The 9,639-nt window shown below is 42.4% G+C and overlaps 1 pseudogene; it reads left to right on the plus strand.

The window, feature by feature from the left end:
- Positions 1–8,891: 8,891 nt before the first annotated feature.
- LOC124712810 lies at positions 8,892–8,951 on the plus strand (annotated as a pseudogene).
- Positions 8,952–9,639: the final 688 nt, after the last annotated feature.

The following is a 9,639-nucleotide window of genomic DNA, read 5'->3' on the forward strand; positions in this document are numbered from 1 at the left end:
TTCCACTCCCGAACCTTTCTTTTATTTCCGTCATTGCTTCCTCGTTGTACAGATTGAAGAGTAGGGGCGAAAGGCTATAGCCTTGTCTTATACCCTTCTTAATACGAGCACTTCGTTCTTGATCGTCCACTCTTATTATTCCCTCTTGGTTGTTGTACATATTGTATATGACCCGTCTCTTCCTATATCTTACCCCAACTTTTTTCAGAATCTCGAATAGCTTGCACCATTTTATATTGTCGAACGCTTTTTCCAAGTCGACAAATCCTATGAAAGTGTCCTGATTTTTCTTTAGCCTTGCTTCCATTATTAGCCGTAACGTCAGAATTGCCTCTCTCGTCCCTTTAGTTTTCCTAAAGCCAAACTGATCGTCACCTAGCGCATTCTCAATTTTCTTTTCCATTCTTCTGTATATTATTCTTGTAAGCAGCTTCGATGCATGAGCTGTTAAGCTGATTGTGCGATAATTCTCGCACTTGCCAGCTCTTGCCGTCTTCGGAATTGTGTGGATGATGCTTTTCCGAAAGTCAGATGCTATATCTTCAGACTCATATATTCTACTCACCAACGTGAATAGTCGTTTTGTTGCCACTTCCCCCAATGAGGAGGTACTGAATAGAATTGGGGAGAAGAGGAATTTGTGGCACAACTTGTCTAGAAGAAGCACATGTTTTAAGGCATCAAGGGTAGCATTAGGCTCTCTTCAGTTGGAATCCGCCTGGCATATGATATGCCCACTTCATCAGATTTGGTTGCGTTTTCCATTGCTGTCTATTCTCTGATCCACTAGTAGGTTTCCCAACAAGTGTTGTATTGTGAATTGCAATGAGCGTTAAGAAACTAATTTCGCTGTCATAAGTCAAAACTTCCAGTTCACGCGATTAGTGAACTTTGCGTTTCACACACACATTTGAGGCTTGGTTTGCAAACCACATTTGGTTTAACAGAAACATCCCATGCAATTTATAGGATTCCTGCCTCAATCGGTGAAAACGGAACCCTTATAGAACCAATTTGTTTTCTGCCCGTCCGTCAGTCCCTCTGTCTGTCTGTCGGTCCGACTGGTAAGATCCCTCTTTCTCAGGAACAGGCTGTGATATCACGTTGAAATATATGTCACATGCTGTGGTGTACATGCTGCAAAGAATATAACGCCATAAGACACAGCAGTCAAAAGATACAACCTTTTATGTCACATATTTCTATACTGGTAAAATCGTTCATCAAAGCCTAAGGCGACTTCCTGTTGACCCACGATCATGAAATGTGACAACAAAGAAGGTTACACAGTACAAGTAAAGGAAAAATTTCGAACATTGTTAACCTGTAATTATATCTTATTAAAAATACTTTTTTGTCATTTTTTGTCGGTCTGTCGGACTGTGCGTTAGCTAAGACACCTTTTCGTCAGATACATAATGTGTATCCACAGGACATGCGGCCTGTAATTGTAAAAGTGTCATGATGATCTCTCCATTGGTAAAGGATTCCGGAATAGTCCTCCATTTGGATCTCTGGAAGGGGACTGCCAATGGGGAGGTCACATGACAAAAAGATTGAATAATCAAAGAAAGGATAACATTCTACAAGTCGGGAATGGAATGTCAGAAGCTTGAACATGGTAGGGAAGCTAGAAAATCGGAAAGGGAAATGCAAAGTCTCAATCTAGATGTACCAAGAGTCAGTGAAGTGAAATGGAAAGAAGAAAGGATTTCTGGCCAGATGAGTGTCGTAATATCAACAGCAGCAAAAAATGGTATAACAGGAGTAGGATTCATTAATTCGTTATGAACATGAACGTAGGGCAGAGAGTGTGTTACTGTGAACAGTTCAGTGATACGGTTGTGCTCATCAGAATCCACAGCAAACCAACACCGACAGCGATAGCTGAGGTATAAATGCCGACGTCGCATTCTCAAAATGATGAGATAGGAAAAGTGTATGAGGATATTGAAAGGGTAATGCAGTACGTAAAGGCAGGGGGGTTAAAATGGCTCTGAGCACTATGAGACTTAACTTCTGAGGTCATCAGTCCCCTAGAACTTATAACTACTTAAACGTAACTAACCTAATGACACCACACATATCCATGCCCGAGGCAGGATTCGAACCGGCGACCGTAGCGGTCGCGGGGTTCAAGACTGAAGCGCCTAGTACTGGCCGACCACACCGGCCGGCTATTAAGACACAAAGAGTTTTAGTACCCGCATATGTGACAGAAGAATGATGCAAAAATTATATATAGTATCTTTGTTTCAACGCGACAGGTACTACAAGAATAATTTGTGTCACAAACAACTTAACAATTCACCTTATCGTATTTTCTGACAGCCAGTTTACTGGTTTACAATTTGCTTGGTATTGCAGAATGTTCCGCAACACCACTCATCAAAGGAATGGAAACTTACTAAAACAATGATCTTAAATTTACATTCAGTTCCCCAAAAGGACACACACAGACACTTCAAAAAATGCGTAATTAAGAAAAGAAAAAAAGCCAAGAGGTACGATGCTGTGTGAAGCTTTTTTTAAATTATTTTTGCCCACGCGACTACTATTGATCAGGAGGTAGGACGGTCCGCGACTCCACCCAGGTACTTAGATACTCAACATAAATCAGATACAGAAACCACCCGGACAACAGAGATAATTCTGTGCATGGCGCTAGTAAATACTAGTATGTATTACCTGGTAAGAAAAACGATCTTGAAGTTCAACAAATAATTAAATCATAAATGATACTTCGCCCCCCAGTCATGAAACTGAACATAATACGGCTAACAGCGTAACTACGCACCTACACATCAATAAAGGGGCAGAAACCAAGCCCTCCACTATTAACAGTAAAAAAACAACCTGGTCTTATTATGAACACATACCAAAATCTCGACGAAGATTCGCCTGCCAACCGCAGTTCAGTTTCAAAACAACGCCCGATAGCGTGAAGGTAGCAAGGGGCCGCCGCGCAGGACGGAAAATCAACAAGATTTGAATAGATCCACAAGGTTGGCAATGAACTTTGATTACATTAGCAGGTAGTACTTCAAATACCAAGAAATTGGCAGGAGTCCTTTTCTCCCAGAATTGATAATTAGCAAACATCAAAGGTACTCACAACAATAAGTGAGGTAACTTAAATTTCAGAAAGCTATCATGTATAAGAAGGTAAAAACAAAGTATGTTGTAAATACAGAAAATCACAATGCACGCCCGTATAATAAGTAGTTGGCACAAACGCGTACGGGTCCCTGAACTTGCGCTCAACGTATTCATGACCGGGGCATAAGCAAGCAGAAGATTGACTCCTAATCGCCGTGAAGGCGAGTAAGGCGCTTAAGCAAACGGCGCCGCACTTTGGAAGAGAATACAAAGGAACATTTTGCGAACCTTACACTGTCCCCAAATCCACTCAACAGAAGTAAGGTAACTCACCATAGTTCTAAGACGCCACGCTTCCATGTTAACCAAGGCGCTGCAATCACGGACTTTCGCAGTAGGAATAACTTCGGCCGCCTCATGTCCTCCGGAGCCGCCAGGATGAAAACGTATCCTTCAACACGCGAATATTGAAATCCAGTCGTCTCTTAGAGAAATATCACGGCTCAAATCACAACACGCCTTGTCTGAATAACCCTTCCTGCTCCACCCCCTGCCGCCGTCCAACTCACACTGCCACTTGTTTACATCAAAACGGCTCGCGTTTGATAGAGACAAAGATGGCATGCGGAAGACGTACCGCGACTTATCGACACAGTACGGCTGTATGAGATCTACCTAACAGCCGGTATGTCCACCTTTGGCAAGGAAGCAATGAGACCTTAGTAGGTCGCTGGAGGAAGTTGACACCACATCTGCGCATACAAGTCACCTAATCCCGTAAATTCCGGGGAGGTGGACGATGAGATCTGAGGCCACGTTCAATCCCATCCCAGATGTGTGCGACCGGATTCAGGTCTGCCAAGTTGGAGGGGCGGCACTGGGGGGGGTGGAGGGGGGAGGGGGACATCGTATCAATAGGAACTCTCCACGTGTTCCTCGAATCAGACTCTTGGCCTTGTGACATGGCGTATTATCTTGTTGAAAAACACCACTGCCATAGGGAAACACGATCATCATGAAGGGGTGTACGTGGCCTGCAACCAGTGTATGATACTCCTTGGCCGTCATGATGCCTTGCACGAGCTCCACTGGACCTATGGGTGCACAAGTTCTCCATAGCGTAATGGAACCGCCGTCAGATTGTCTCCAGTCAGCAATACAAGTGTCAAGTGGCCCTCCCATCAGCATGATGAAGAAGGTATCGAGATCATCAGACCTTGCAGCGCTCTGACACTGCACCAAAGTCCAGTCCCGATGCTCTGTGTGTTCACATACATTGGTACTGTTTCCAACATCACAGTCTGATGTTAGTTCCGCCGGAGATTGCCACCTGTCCTGTCTTACCAGTCTGCTCAGCCTACGACGTCTGACGTTTGTAAGAAAGGTTAGCCACGACGTCTGGACGTGGTTCCACCTTGGTTTCACCACGTGTTGAAGACACTCACCACTGCGCTCCTAGAACACCCGACAAGTCGTGCAGTTTGCAGAACGCTCGTGCCGACACTCCAGGCCAACACAATCATTCCTCAGTGATAGATAGCGTTCTACAAACGGACAGAACGCTCACTTATACTACCTGCACGTGGATGTGTCTAAGTAGCAGTCATTCCTCGCTATGTGACGCTGCTATCGCCTGGACGGGTTTATATCGGTAGTAGGTAATATGTCATAATGTTCCGGCTGATCACTGAATTGTGCGTCCAGCAGCTCCCGGCAGGGTGAGGAGTGGTGGTGAAGGCCCAGTGGATACGTTACTGACAGACAAAAATATTTTATGCAACTTTAAATACACATATCTATAGATTTATTTGTATGTTTCACTCTGCATAATACAAAGTTCTGCGTCCGTATCCTGAACGGCTGTTATGTTCGTTGTTCTGTAGACCTTCATCTCAGTTGCTGATTATTTAACTTTTTTCGTAGAACAGTCCATTAGTTCGGTGTGTAAAACATCTTGCAATAAGTCTCCGTGCTGATATCTTAACAAACTTGTCTTGTGTTGAATGGTTGCAATGTTCCAGAGGCCAGGACACCACGTCTTTTCATCGGCTAATTTCAGTTTAACGCTTCTATTCTCGCCACATTTCCTAGCCTTTGCAGTGAGTGACACTGTTCTCATCGATTTAACTCCTGGCTAGGTCTGTTGCAGATCTGAAATTCTCATTGTCTGCGTTGAAAGATGGGTCGATATCTACCGTTTTGTCTGTTCAGCCGGACTTGCAGTCCGTGAAATCCCGATCACCATTGTGTCAGTAGGATGTCTGTGCGTCATTAATCTGCCTTGACACTCGCTATAGGTTGAAATGCTCCAAGAGTGCGTACTGGCTGTAATATTTTTTAATTGCATAGCGCCTATCCTTTACATCACAAGGATCCCTGAATGTTGCTTATTCATTAGTTGTTTCAATAGCTGTCCTGTGTTCTTCGAGCAAATCCAATATGTCTACAAATAACAGAAAAGATTCCATGTCATCTTCAGGGAAAATGGCCAGTTTCTCTCTCCGGCTCCGATGGATAATTTTTTTTAATATTCGCAGAATATCCGTCTGTGAATCTCCCGGGCCCAGAAGATGGCCTTGTCCAAGTATTTCTCAAAATATCGATGAAGATTTCTAGTAGCGGTGATGGTGGTGGTGCTGAAAGATTCATGATTCATTCTCTCAAAATCTTTTGAATGCTCTTTGACCAATATTTGCCAAGGAAAGTTTACTCGATATTCTTAAACGTTTTACACAGATATGCTGCTTCGGCAGCCCACAAGGTGGCACTGCCTTAAATAAATCCACCAGCGAATATCATCGTTCGTTTGCCGTTCTGAATTTTTGGTAACACGTCTCAGAATGACTTGACAAAATCCACATCGGTTGCCGATCTTTCTTCCCTGGTAAAAGAGTTGCAAATTGTCAGTGCTTGAGCATACCTTCCTCTAAGAAATGCCTCGTTTCTACTCTGTGGACTTGCTATTCTCGTCTGATTCGCCATCAATAAGGTACTCTCCGTGCTGACATCTTAGAGAGCCAACTCATTTTGAAAGGGCACTCCGAACTTCCTCGACTGCGACTGTGTGGTGCAAAGCGCTAACTCTCGAATTTACATTCATTGTAACCGTACTTACGTTCAGTCCCTAACGTCCGTCTCATAGGGGAGCACAACACTTCTGAATGTATAGTTGGCACACCTGCACAGTCAAACTAATCTGATTTTTTCTATGCTTAATTTGTGAGCTGAACTTGGTATTACGTGGACATTATTGTTTCATTTTCGCGACAGCATTATTTTACTCCCGCACACACGTGAGCCACATTGTCTGATAAGTGGCTATTACTGCAAAGTTAAGATTTTTTTCTCCGCCAAATAGACGGATATTGCTTTAAATGAGTAAGTTTTTTGTACTATACTCCCTAGTTTTCAAATATGTCATTATTTGTTGATGGTTACTAATGGAGGGATACAGAAGAGTTTCGTGAACAACGACCTTATACCACGAAAGTTTTGCCACTAACAGTGTAATAGGGTCGTATAAGCCTCCATTCTGTCATCAAAAGAATGGTGCACTTCGACAGGAGTGATTAGAACTATAATTGAGACATCTCTATGTTCCGGAAGAACATTACATATCAGATTCAGACGATGACAGGGATCCTGAAATAAATATGTATGATATTCTCAGCACGTCCGAGAATGAACAAGGTTGTTTTGACTCTGTCCAGGAAGGGGTAAATCATAACACCGAAATGGACACAGCTTATCACGGTGACATGAACTATTTGACTTGGGAGTTCCAGGGCGCCCAACAGTGGTACTAAGGCACTACACAGAACGACAATAAAACTCAGCGTAATCAGAGGACATATGCATATAATGTTACAAATTCCAGACTGACCGGATAACGACTAGAAAACCATTTCAGATAGTTTCGTTGAATGGCACAGAGATGGGGATCCAACAAAAGAAAAGAAGTTCCAAGCTAGGGAAGAGAAAAAGAACTGTCATTATTTTCCCTTCACACTGAAAAAAAATGGTGGCCTACAAGTATGTGATAAACTCAATATTCACAATGCTCCACGAAAATATTTAAAATGTGTGTAGAAAGTTTGTGATATTTCCTTTGCTTGCATATGAGTGTATCAAGCTACCTGAGAATACATGTATAAACTTTATAAACTATTTCACTTGAAACACTGATACTTCCGTTTGTTAACTGTGCATAAGAGTAGCTACTTTTTAAACTATTTCGTTTTAAAAAGCTCATACTTAATATTGATACTTATGTGTATTATGCATAGAATATGATTTAAGTAAACACGTTTGTATTAGTATTTAATAAAGCTCTTATATTGTTATTTATTTTAGGTACTTTCTAACGTTAACATACAATGCAACTTTTGATCATCTTAATTACAAGAAAACCCAAGAGTGCGAAGTCGTAAAACGCCAATGTTGTTTACGGCATTCGACGCCCCAAGTATTGTCTACCACTCAACTACAATACTGGCTGCCAATGGCAACAGGGTGCGGGTCTGAAGGTATCCAATGGTGAGCACAGCCTGAGGCTATGGAGCGTCGTTGAACTGCTTAGTCGACAGGTAACGCACAGTGGTGCTACAGTGCTCGTGGTGTTGATACAGAGCAGAGCAATGGCAACGATAAACAAAATAAACATTGCATTGTATCCTTAACAACAGTTGCCGAAGTTGACATTCGTCAGACAGGAACCAAAGGAATTTCACAGAGTGAGAAGGAAGTGACAGGTGAAATGCTGGCGTTTCTGCACTTAACATCCATTTCCTACATGCTTGTAGCTTGCACCGCCGCCTCCCACTCTTTTCTGAAGTCTTCTTCTTTTTCTTCAGGGTCAGAATTAGTTTCGAAGTCTTCGATCTCTGTCGGCAATATTTCATCTACATGCCTCTCGTTCACAACAGTGTTTAAAAATTTGTTCTATTGGCTTATCCCATTTCTGTCCTTAGATTTCTATCCACGTAGGTGAACTTCTCACCAGCGATTTTATGTAACTGCTGATTTTTAATGGTGCTCCATTTTTTAAACTTATTGCTGACCTCCGTATAGAGTCTGTCTAATTTACTTCCCGCCGGCCGAAGTGGCCGTGCGGTTAAAGGCGCTGCAGTCTGGAACCGCGAGACCGCTACGGTCGCAGGTTCGAATCCTGCCTCGGGCATGGGTGTTTGTGATGTCCTTAGGTTAGTTAGGTTTAACTAGTTCTAAGTTCTAGGGGACTAGTGACCTCAGCAGTTGAGTCCCATAGTGCTCAGAGCCATTTGAACCATTTTTTTAATTTACTTCCTATTTCTTCCAAAATTGCTTGACCAACTTCCTCAGAGACTGGATTAATTTGATTGATGTCCTGAGTTATAACGCTGATCAGTCCTACATTCATAGAAAGTTCAGAAATTTTGACGCGTAGCTCATTTATCATAGTGACAAAGTCAACTTCTTGTACAAAAAAATTGTTGTTGGTATACAGTGAAACTGTTAACACTGAACGTATATAAATATTTGCTCCCGAAAAAACAACAAAAAATTACACAGTTGCATTCACTAAAAGCAACTTTTGAAGCTTTGCTTCCATATACAACAATGCTCTACACTATATTTAATTTAATGGTCATTACAAAAGAGCTACTACTCGAGATTGAAACAATCTCAAGTGTTAAGCACTAAATACTCAGCAAATTTACGGATACAGAAACCACTTCAAATTAAAGTTGTCAGCTTGTGTGCTTTTTCGCTAACGCTATTTGGTCCAATTTTCGTCTCATTTTTGATCTGGTAAGTTAGCATGGCCCCTGCGCAAGGATGACACGCAAAATCGTGAATCGTTCCACATTTTTCCGCAGCTCGTGGTCTTGCCGTAGCGTTCTCGCTTCCAGCGCATGGGGTCCGGGGTTCGATTCCCGGCGGGGTCAGGGATTTTCCCTGCCTCGAGATGACTGGGTGTTGTTGTGTCGTCTTCATCATCATCGATCATCCTCATTACGGTCGGAGGAAGGCAATGGCAAACCACCTCCGCTAGGACCTTGCCTAGTACGGCGGTGCGGGTCTCCCGCATCGTCCCCTACGCTCCTCGGAGTACGGGAGCTCATCTTCATCAAGTTCGATATCTCTCTGTCTTTCCACAGATTCTTCTCATTCTCAATTTTAGAATTCTATTTTTGATTACACGAAAAAGAAATTTTCTTGTTGTTGCTACGATAATAAAACATATGAGTCACTTCAATAATTACATTCTCCCTATGTTTCCAGACAGTATATCTGAAGACTGGTGGTTGGACACATGTCATAACTGCCGCTTATCCCCAAAGCTGTCCATTGACATTAAAGTCTAAAAAACTTAGTTGTTACTTCTTGCGATCGGGAAGTGATGCTGCCTGCCTCTGGAAAGTGGAGCTGAAACCTCTTACATGTTTTAAAGTTGATTAACCTTAATTAACTCTTTTGAATAACAATACTTATAAGTCAGATGTTTTTATTTTTTAATAGCGCAGCTACAGAAATTTACTTACTACAAGATGTCGAGTT

Source organism: Schistocerca piceifrons, chromosome 8 (genome assembly GCF_021461385.2).
Source record: "Schistocerca piceifrons isolate TAMUIC-IGC-003096 chromosome 8, iqSchPice1.1, whole genome shotgun sequence".
Classification (NCBI taxonomy): domain Eukaryota; kingdom Metazoa; phylum Arthropoda; class Insecta; order Orthoptera; family Acrididae; genus Schistocerca; species Schistocerca piceifrons.